Source organism: Heloderma suspectum, chromosome 3 (genome assembly GCF_057233095.1).
Source record: "Heloderma suspectum isolate Gila_16-S chromosome 3, 16-S_ref, whole genome shotgun sequence".
NCBI classification, from domain to species: Eukaryota; Metazoa; Chordata; class Lepidosauria; order Squamata; family Helodermatidae; genus Heloderma; species Heloderma suspectum.
Window position 1 is genome coordinate 285,613,993 of NC_139460.1, and position 10,051 is coordinate 285,624,043.

Below are 10,051 nucleotides of genomic sequence, written 5' to 3' on the forward strand. Positions count from 1 at the left end.
TGGTTTGATTCTTTTTTCTTTATTTTTTTTGCTTCATCAACTTAAATCAAATTGGACTGCCTCAGCCAAGTTTGTTGATTCTCAGGGATTGTTTGAGCTGTCACAGGTAGGAACAGCATTATAGGGACCTGTCAATATAATCAGGCTAAACCCTTTTCTGGAAATCGCCACCTATGGTGAAACAAAGAATGTCAGGAAATTTAGGGTGAAGATGTTTCTTATAGTTAATATGGCTACAACCAGTAGCTAGAGTTCTACTTTTTTTGTTATGTGTTTTATACGTTTAATCAATTTCACTTTTATAAGAACTTTAGTTACATAGTACACATGCAACTCTATAACTGAAGTTGACCAAAGCACAACAGGAATGGAGGCAGAGATATGGGTGTATAGTTATAGCTACTAATCCAATTTTCAAACAGTTATTCCAGCCTTCCAATGATGCATAAATGATCGTATCACTCTCTGGTCTAGTAGGTTTTGGTGCATCAAACTTACATTTTGTACTTTAATTTCTGCAGTTGACTTAAGGAAGAACAATAATGGCCATAATCCAACCCAGAATTAATCCGCCTGCTGATTTCAATGATACATCCATCTGCACTACTTGTTTAGCATAATCAAGCCATCTGTTGCTTGTCTAGAAGATCATAAAAGCCACTGTCTGTGCCCTGCACCCTGCCAAACTGAAATTTCTAAGAGATGCACTGAATTTGAATAATCAAATATGCAAGTTGTCATATATTTACAGGCGACAGTTTTTGTACATGTGTGCAAATAAACTGTCTGTCTCTAGAAGAGGATGGGATGATGTGCTGCTGTTACTGGCAGACAAACCAAACAACAATGGAGGCACATGCCTCCTGCATGGCTGGTATCAGGGACCAGTATTGAATTCATCCAACTGATGGGGCCAATGCATGCCCCAACCAGCAATGGTCCCATCTTCTTCCAGTTATCTTTTACTAACCAGAATGGATACCAGATGAAGTCACAGCTGTGGGTCTGATGGACACCCATCTCCATAATAGTGGGTGACAGAGATGCCCTTTAGCAGTGACATGGAAGTTGCTTTCTGTGGACTCATCCCACTGTGTCATCGTCATGTGAGCAAAGCCAATTATGCAGATCCTTGCCATTCAATTGTCATCCAGCTAGGGTCAGAGACACAAATTAGGTGTCAAGGACCAATGTGATTGGCATATGGGGGCAAGCCTTTAAATCAGGGCAGTCCAACATCTTTCAGCCTGGGGACTTGATTCAATTTTGGACAAGCTCTCAGAGGCTGCATTCCAGTGGTGGGCAGAGACAAAGGCAAAAGGGCTGGGCTCAAAATACCCCAAATATCAGCATATTTTAGCTTTAGCTCTTACTGGCAGTAACTAAGCCTTAGCAGAGGCATTTCAACCTTTTAGAATGGGGGGGGGGAATGTGCAAAAGCCAGGAAACCACACAACTATCAGTTAGGGGAGAGGCCAGGGGAAGAGGGTGGTCATATGGGAAACCCCAGAGGGCCAAATCAAGACTCCAGTTGGGCCTGGTCTGCGAGTCTGAGGATCAGCACCCCTGCTTTTGCAGTGCCATGGGATGAACCCATGAAAAAGCAGCTCCCACAATCTGTACATGAAGCCTATTTATACAGAGTATTGATTTCTTGCTTTGCAATTAAATGATGGCACTGTATTAATAGCCAACAATAATAATTGCCCATCAAATTTGCTTGTGATGCATGAGGCCTAAGACTTTTTTTTTCCTGTGACAGAAAGAGTGTTTTCCCTAAAGGGAAATATATATAAGGATGACATCAGGTGCAACTGCAAACAGGCAAATATGACGACATGACCTACTCAGCAACAGGGGCAGGAATTGAAATGTTTACTGTGTCCTTGTATGGACTGTTTTACACTGTTACCCATCCTGTATTTTTTTATCTTTGTCTATCTGCATTGTAAATACAGGAAACAGGAAAGGTCAGTCATAAAGCAGTGCACACGCCCATCACCTAGATGGAACTAGGATAGGACACGGGCCCTCCCCTCACCATGGACTCAGAGCAGCCTCGACCTAGCATTGTACCCTCCATTCACTACTCACTGGCCAGGTTGTTGCTCCACAACCGAGGGTCATGCAGCATGGTGGTCACCCAAAAAGCAGAGGGCACTCTTTGGAGTAGCAAAACCAAACACCAGTGACTACTATTTGTTCTTAAACAAGATAAATAGGTCTTGAATGCTACAACTAAAGCTTTTAATAGTTTCTGATCCCACTGGGATTTGGGGAATATGGTAATTTACCATTTCCATACCTCTTTTAGGCTGCAATCTTATACCCACTTACCTGCGAGTCAGCTCCATTGAACTGAGTGGGACTTCTGAATACACATGCATAGGATTGCACTGTTAGTGTGTAAAGTGCTTTACAAGCCTTACTTTATATTATTCTCATAATAATAATCCTGTCGGGAGGTCACTTTTGTTCTGGGAACTATGTAATGTATTCCCCCACATTTTGCCCAGACCACTATATCTTTTTCCTGATGGAGATTAAACGAACTGGGGAGGGAGTGTAATTCTCAGTAGGGAAACTGTGTGTGGGAAAAGAGTTAAGAAGCCCCTTTTCTTCCCCCTCCCACCCCTTGCTGATGTTCCTCTTAAAAAATGCATTATAGTTTTTTTAAAAAGTTTAGAATAATGTAACTACACATAATATTTAGTTCTGCCCCAGGCATCAATTTAATAATTGCCATACACCTGATTTGCTGAAACTGAATTAAAAAGAAATCATAAGCCAACATTTCTTAGTAGCTGCAGCATTTAGATGATTTATGCTGAAGCCCAATTTGACTAACAGTACAGCTTTATGCATGTCTAAGTCCCATTAAGTTCAAGGGGACTTATTCCCAGGTAAGTGTGTATCAGATTTCAGCCTTTGGCCTCTTATTGGAATTTTTAAATGGTTATGCTCTGCTTAGGCATGAGATTCACTGGGTGATCGTGGGACATTCACTATGTCTCACCCTAATTCACAGCATTGTTGTGAGGATAAAATGAGGGAGGGCGTGCACACCACCCTGAGTACCTTGGATGAAGAGTGAAATAAAAATGTCATTCACAATTAAGTAGTGTTCTTTTATTTCTTGTGGATACCGATGGGGCACTGAGTGCTCAGAATGTCTGCAAATCTGGGCCCTTATTATTAGTAAGTTGTATTAAGTTCCCCCTAAGCAATAATCATTAAAAAAAAAAATACAGCCTGACGGGCTTGCAGAAGGCCACACAAGACAACTGTAGCAAAGCGGTGAGTTGGCCACAGCTCCTCTAGCTGCTAGTCCTGTGTGTCACTACACAAATAATATTATTTACCCCCTGTAATTTTTGTTCCTCTGATTGTTCTTCACCCAGTATTCTGTCCTGCTTTTGATGGTCTAGAGAAGAAGTGGGGAACCTGTGGCCATTCAGATATTGTTGGAATACAACTCCCATCATCACTGACCATTGCCCATGTTGGCTGGGGCTGTGGAGAGTTGGGTCCAGAAATTTATGGAAAGCCACAGGTTTCCCACTCCCGGTAGAAAGAACAGTTTATCAAATCCAAGAATGGAATTTCTAACGGGCAGAATATGTTTGCCAGCTTTTTGTTTTTTCAGAGTCTGAAATCACAACATTTGCATACAATCGTGAGAATGTCCACTTCAGTCTTGGAAGGTGATCTCTCAGGGTTGCAAAACAAAGACTCAAACATAATTGCAATGGGTGCCTTACATCCTGGTAAAAGAGCAAAAGACAAAGTGAAATATCAAGGGCTTTTCCACACATGCACGTTGTCAGACGCGATTCTGTGTTTCACCACTGTCTATCTCTGGAGCCTTCAGTAACAAAGACATGATGTATTCAACAGTTACTGACACAGCAATAGCAAAAGATAGTAGGAAGCATTTTCATCTACTCTGTGCTGCTGAAGATCGGTATGTGTGTAGCACAGGAGTCAGTGGCACTGTGTTCTGCCAGTGCTCCCTATCTTGTAGGGCTAGTTCAAACATAACAAAGTCCTATGCTAACAGCACCTCTGGGTAAAAATGAATGTGAAAGCTGCTCATAGGCTAACTTTTAACAATCATATATGACCTGTTTTGCTAGATTTATATGCACGGGTGTACACTCAGTGGAAAACCCACACATACCATCATCCTCTGTGTTTCCTACTAATGCCTACAAAGTGCCATGTAGGAGTTAAGCAGCCTTTTGCAGTTCTGCAAGTATCTTCTGTAGTCTCAAGGGAATGCAGGAATGCATCTCTTTGCTCTCCTTCTTTCACTCAGCCCACATGGACACAGCTAAGATGTGGTCATAAACAGAAAACAAAATTGAAGCACTCCACATCTCCCCATTAAATGTTTCCTTGGGTTTTGTTTTGTTCATTAAACTTTGTTTTATGACAGTAGGGAATGCGGAAGAAGAGGAAGTCTAAGTAAGCCTAAGCAGGCTTTCTTGGAAGTAAGTTCATATTTTGGGAGAAAATTCTTTAGGCACAGGCTAGAAAACCGATTCCCCTTCATGGATCACTGCCTTGTTGTGGCGAAGGGGCTTGCGTAACTCAGTGAAGCCATAAGCTATGCCGTGCAGGGCCACCCAAGACGGACAGGTCATGGCAGAGAGTTCTGACAAAATGTGGTCCACTGGAGAAGGAAATGGCAACCCACTCCAGTATTCTTGCCAAGAAAACCCCATGGAACGTATCACAAGGCTAAAAGATATGACGCCGGAAGATGAGCCCCTCAGGTCGGAAGGTGTCCAATATGCTACTGGGGAAGAGCAGAGGGTATTTCCAAGTAGCGCCAGAAAGAGTGAAGCGGCTGGGCCAAACCCGAAAGGACACTCAGCTGTGGATGTGCCTGGCGGTGAAAAGAAAATCCGATGCTGTAAAGAACAATATTGTTTAGGAACCTGGAATGTCAGATCAATGAATCAAGGTAAGCTGGAGGTGGTCAAACATGAGATGGCAAGATTGAACATCGACATCTTGGGAATCAGCGAACTAAAATGGACAGGCATGGGCGAATTTAATTCAGGTGACCTTCATATCTACTACTGTGGGCAAGAATCCCTTAGAAGAAATGGAGTAGCACTCATAGTCAACAAAAGGGTGGGAAAAGCAGTACTGGGGTACAATCTTAAAAATGATAGAATGATCTCAGTACGAATCCAAGGCAAACCATTCAACATCACAGTAATTCAAGTCTATGCCCCAACCACTGAGGCCGAAGAAGCTGAGGTTGATCGGTTCTATGAAGACCTACAACACCTTCTAGAACTAACACCAAAAAAAGATGTCCTCTTCATCATAGGGGATTGGAATGCTAAAGTAGGAAGTCAAGAAATCACCGGGATAACAGGCAGGCATGGCCTTGGTGTACAAAATGAAGCAGGACAAAAGCTAATAGAGTTTTGCCAAGAGAACATGCTGATCATAGCAAACACTCTTTTCCAACAGCACAAGAGGCGACTCTACACATGGACGTCACCAGATGGTCAATATCGAAATCAGATTGATTATGTCCTTTGCAGCCAAAGATGGAGAAGCTCTATACAGTCAGTCAAAACAAGACCTGGAGCTGACTGTGGCTCAGATCATGAGCTGCTTCTTGCAAAATTTCGGCTTAAATTGAAGAACGTACGGAAAACCACTAAACCTTTCAGGTATGACCTAAATCATATCCCTGATGAATATACAGTGGAGGTGAGGAATAGATTTCAGGGATTAGACCTGATAGACAGAGTGCCTGAGGAACTATGGACGGAAGTCCGTAACATTGTTCAGGAGGCAGCAACGAAATCCGTCCCAAAGAAAAAGAAATGCAAGAAAGCCAAGTGGCTGTCTGATGAGGCTTTACAAGTAGCTCACGAAAGAAGGGAAGCGAAAAGCAAAGGAGAAAGGAGAAGATATACCCAACTGAATGCAGAGTTCCAGAGAATAGCAAGGAGAGACAAGAAGGCCTTCTTAAATGAACAATGCAAAGAAATCGAGGAAAACAACAGAATGGGAAAGACTAGAGATCTCTTCAAGAAAATCGGAGATCTCAAGGGAACGTTTTGTGCAAAGACGGGCATGATAAAGGACAAAGAAGGCAGGGACCTCACAGAAGCAGATGAGATTAAGAAGAGGTGGAAAGAATACACAGAAGAACTATACAGGAAAGATCTGAATGTCCCTGATAGCCATGATAGTGTGGTCACTGAACTTGAGCCGGACATCCTAGAGAGTGAAGTCAAGTGGGCCTTAGGAAGCATTAGTAACAACAAAGCTAGCGGAGATGACAGTATTCCAGCCAAGCTATTTAAAATCCTAAAAGATGATGCTGTTAAAGTGCTGCACTCAATATGCCAACAAATCTGGAACACTCAACAGTGGCCACAGGACTGGAAAAGGTCAGTTTACATTCCAATTCCAAAGAAGGGCAACGCCAAAGAGTGTTCAAACTACCGCACAATTGCGCTCATTTCACATGCCAGCAAGGTGATGCTCAAAATCCTACAAGCTAGGCTTCAGCAGTATGCGAACCGAGAACTACCGGAAGTACAAGCTGGGTTTCGAAGAGGCAGAGGAACTAGAGATCAAATCGCCAACATTCGCTGCATCATGGAGAAAGCAAGAGAATTCCAGAAAAACGTCTATTTCTGCTTCATTGACTACGCTAAAGCCTTTGATTGTGTGGATCACAACAAACTGTGGCAAATTCTTAAAGTGATGGGAGTACCAGACCACCTTACCTGTCTCCTGAGAAACCTGTACGAGGGTCAAGAAGCAACAGTAAGAACCAGACATGGAACAACCGATTGGTTCAAAATTGGGAAAGGAGTACAAGGCTGCATATTGTCGCCCTGCTTATTTAACTTATATGCAGAGTACATCATGAGAAATGCCGGGTTGGATGAATCAGAGGTCGGAATTAAGGTTGCCGGGAGAATTATCAACAACCTCCGATATGCAGACGATACCACCCTAATGGCAGAAAGCGAAGAGGATCTCAAGAGCCTCTTGTTGAGGGTGAAAGAGGAGAGTGCAAAAGCTGGTTTGAAACTCAACATTAAAAAAACGAAGATCATGTCATCTGGCCCTATCACTTCCTGGCATATAGAAGGGGAAGAAATGGAAGCAGTGACAGATTTTACTTTCTTGGGCTCCAAGATCACCGCAGACGGTGACTGTAGCCATGAAATTAAAAGACGCTTGCTCCTTGGGAGGAAAGCTATGGCCAACCTAGACAGCATAGTAAGAAGCAGAGACATCACCTTGCCGACAAAGGTCCGTCTAATCAAAGCTATGGTTTTCCCAGTAGTAATGTATGGCTGTGAGAGCTGGACTATAAGGAAGGCTGAGCGCCGAAGAATTGATGCTTTCGAACTGTGGTGCTGGAGAAGACTCTTACGAGTCCCCTGGACTGCAAGGAGGTCAAATCAGTCCATCCTAAAGGAAATCAACCCTGAGTGCTCATTGGAAGGACAGATAATGAAGCTGAAGCTCCAATATTTTGGCCACCTAATGCGAAGAGAAAACTCCCTGGAAAAGACCCTGATGCTGAGAAAGACTGAAGGCAAAAGGAGAAGGGGACAGCAGAGGATGAGATGGCTAGATAGCATCACGGATGCAATGAATATGAACTTGAGCACGCTCCGGGAGAGAGCGCAGGACAGGAAGGCCTGGCGTGCTATGGTCCATGGGGTCACGAAGAGTCGGACACGACTGAATGACTGAACAACAGAAAACCGATTCTCCCCACTCCCCCAAGAGAGTCCTGTGCAATGTGGCAGCCTGGTTCGCTACCCCTGGAGCTATTTGCCTTACAGAATCAGAAAGCAATCCCACTGAATTCAGTGGGGTTTACTTTTGGGGAGAGCAGTCCTACCAATACGGGGGAGACCCAAAGGAGGAGGCTCCTGCCAGCAGAGCAAAATGGAAGAAAGAGCTGTATTTTTCTTTTCACCCCTCCTTTTGGGTTCCCCCACTTTACTTTTATGATTTCCCACCCACTGATTGCAATGGCATACGTTTCTCCCATTTCCAGGGGCTTGTCAGGGTAATGGGAATGCTATGGATCCTATAGATTCAAGCCTTCCCCCTATCCACCGCTTACATGCTCACAGAAGAGGCCTTTATTGCCTCTACTATGGAGAGGCAAGGGCCACTGAAGTTTTTGCAGCATCTGGGAGGAGATTTGGGAGGCTGGATCTTCCCCTTTGAGGTCAGAGCTCTGTCTCTGCCCTCCCAGAGACCACAGGATTACAGCCTGAAGCTGCAATCCTAATCACACTTACTAAGGTGTAAATCCCATTCAACATAGTGGGACTTACTTCCAAGTAAATCTGAAGTGCCGGCACTCATCATGACAGCCCCTTAGGAGAGCCCCAATATGCAAAGGAGCTGTGTAGATCCATATCAACAAACCAGTCCTAGCAGTTTTCATCTCCACCAGCTAATCCCTGCAAATCAAACAGTGAATCAAACAGTTTGGGGACTTCGACCCCTGGTTCCACTACACCACTACATAGGATTGTGCTGCATGTGTGCTCAGTCTTGCACCTGAATCCAAGTACTGCATATCCTTCAGTATTTCAGAGGTGGAAATGGGGATATATCCTTTGAGTACTTGGCACAAGCTTATCATACCAAGGATCATTCCTCCTACACTCACTATTATGCACCACTGAAGGCTTTGGTCTTCCTGCTGTGCTCCATAGTAATTTACTCAGTCTTCTTGTAACAGATCATCATGTTTAAAGCCGCAAAATAATCCTAGGCTGCAGCAGACTTTGTAAGACACCTTCAGGTTTGTTTGTTTGTTTGTTTGTTTGTTTTAAACAGGCAGGATATAAATGAAATAATAATAAGTGAAGCTGCAGGCTGTGCCCTGCAGGTGCCTTCCACTGCAATCCTATACCTACTTACCTAGGAGTAAGCCCCATTGAATTCAGTGAGGCCTGCTGCTGAACAGGCACGTCTAGGACTGCGCTGTAAGTGATCTTGTATTTGCATGCGTGCACACTGGGGCCAAAATACCTCCAGGTCCCCCGCAAGGGATTTAACTTTGACAGGGCCGGGGAAGGGCGGCCAAGTCTGAGGACGGGCAACTCACGACTGGTTCAAAACAAAAATGATATTCTAAACAATCTCTCCCCCGCCCCCGCTGCGGTCCCCAGGCAGAACAGGAACAAAGGTTGTGGTCGTGTTTTCCCCGGAAACAGGAATGAAGGAATAAGGGCCGGGCTCATCCGCGCATCCGCCGACCCCTCGGTAGAAGCCACGAGCCCCCCCCCCCCCCGGCAGCCGCTGCTAGGGACCTGTACATCCAGGGTTGCATCCACTACGGATCCTACTTAGAGCAGACCCACTGAAATGAATGGGGCTTGAGTCGGTCGTGCCTAACTTCCGCCCCATTCATTTCCACGGGTCTACTCTAAGTGGGAGTGACACTGGATGCAACCCCCAACGAGGCGCAGAACGGGCGCACCCGACTCCCGGCCGCGGGCAGGTCCCCAGCGCGGCGTCGGAGGAGGACGGCTCTTCTGCCCAAGCCCGCACGGCGGGCCAAGAGGTGAGTAGCCGCGAGTGACCTCCCTCGCTGCGGCAGCGGATCCCCCCGCCGCGAGCAGACGACGCGGAACAGCCGCTGCCCGGCCCGGCGCGCTCCCTGGCGTGGCTGCCTCCCCGCTCCCCGAGGCCGCCCGGCCCGGCCCGGCCCGGCCCGGCCCGGCGGATCGGCACAAGCGCTCACTCACCCCAAAGGGCCCCGCTCTAGTCCCCGGCGCCTCGCACGCGACGGGGTGGTTCCGCCGCCGGCGCCTCCCGCGGCACTGCTGCGATCCGCGCTGGCATCTTCAGCCGGCGCCCGCAGCCCTCCTCGGGGCGGGGGAGCGGGGTGGATCGGGGCTTATTTTCCTCGCCGCTCTCCTCGCCCGATCGCCGCCCCTTCGCCCCGGCGGCGCAGCTCGCCCCGGCGGGATCCTCCTCCTCTCCCCCCGCGCGCCGCCGCCAGCCCCGCTCCGGCGCGCCATGC

The 10,051-nt window shown here is 46.4% G+C and overlaps 1 protein-coding gene across 1 annotated transcript in view; it reads right to left on the reverse strand.

Annotated features, from left to right (window-relative positions):
• The window catches only part of SLC16A14 (solute carrier family 16 member 14), a 30,736-nt gene extending 20,746 nt beyond the window's left edge, over positions 1 to 9,990 (reverse strand). The window contains exon 1 of the mRNA XM_084842031.1: positions 9,774 to 9,990. The gene's annotated coding sequence lies outside the window, so the exon portion shown is untranslated. The remainder of the gene's footprint in view (positions 1 to 9,773) is intronic.
• Positions 9,991 to 10,051: the final 61 nt, after the last annotated feature.